We start from the raw sequence: 650 nt of genomic DNA, 5'->3' as shown, positions 1-650 counted from the left end.
ATGTATAATTTTTTTCAGCTTGTGATATTCAGCAAGCTTTTTAGTTCACTACTTTTGGCACTGATTTTGTTCCATACAGCAGCTCCAGACTCGAGAACAATCTGATTGGTGGAGCATTTTGAGGATTTTTTTTATTTAAATGAGGATTTTCCACCTGTCATTTAATGCTGTGGTGTGCACGATTACATTGGCATGCTTTTTAATGCACCAGCAAATAGTTGAGGTAAAGTTATATTCGCACATTCAGGCGTTCAACAAAGTGGTAAAGCAGAATTTAAAAGGCGAACACAGATGAATTATAATGACGTATTGTTACGCTACTTTGAATATTGTGTCTGAAATCTTATGTAAGAATGACTTCAAGACAACATTAGCACCATTTCACTAACTATCAGCAATGTTGTACTTTGATAGTCATTGGCTGATCTTATGATTTACCCATTTAGGATTTGCAAACATTACTTTTTCTGACATTAAATTAAGAAGGTGAAAGTCTGAATGTGCAAACATAAAGCCAAATTCACCCCAATGACTAAAAAACACCCCAGTGATGCTTAAAGGTGAGTAAATGAGATCCAGCAGTGCAAAGACAGTCATCCCAGCAAAAGAGCACAGAATTAAAACAGTACCTAAAGGCAGAACAGCGGCTC

The 650-nt window shown here is 36.3% G+C and overlaps 1 protein-coding gene across 1 annotated transcript in view; it reads right to left on the bottom strand.

Annotated features, from left to right (window-relative positions):
* cdh26.1 (cadherin 26, tandem duplicate 1) overlaps positions 1-650 on the bottom strand; it is a 36,821-nt gene continuing 36,171 nt past the window's right edge. Inside the window, exon 19 of the mRNA XM_056449694.1 lies at positions 1-650. This exon is cut by the window's right edge and continues 636 nt beyond it. The gene's annotated coding sequence lies outside the window, so the exon portion shown is untranslated.

Source organism: Danio aesculapii, chromosome 23, assembly GCF_903798145.1.
Source record: "Danio aesculapii chromosome 23, fDanAes4.1, whole genome shotgun sequence".
NCBI classification, from domain to species: domain Eukaryota; kingdom Metazoa; phylum Chordata; class Actinopteri; order Cypriniformes; family Danionidae; genus Danio; species Danio aesculapii.
Note: the sequence above shows the minus strand (reverse complement) of the source record. Positions and strands in the feature narration are given on the sequence as shown.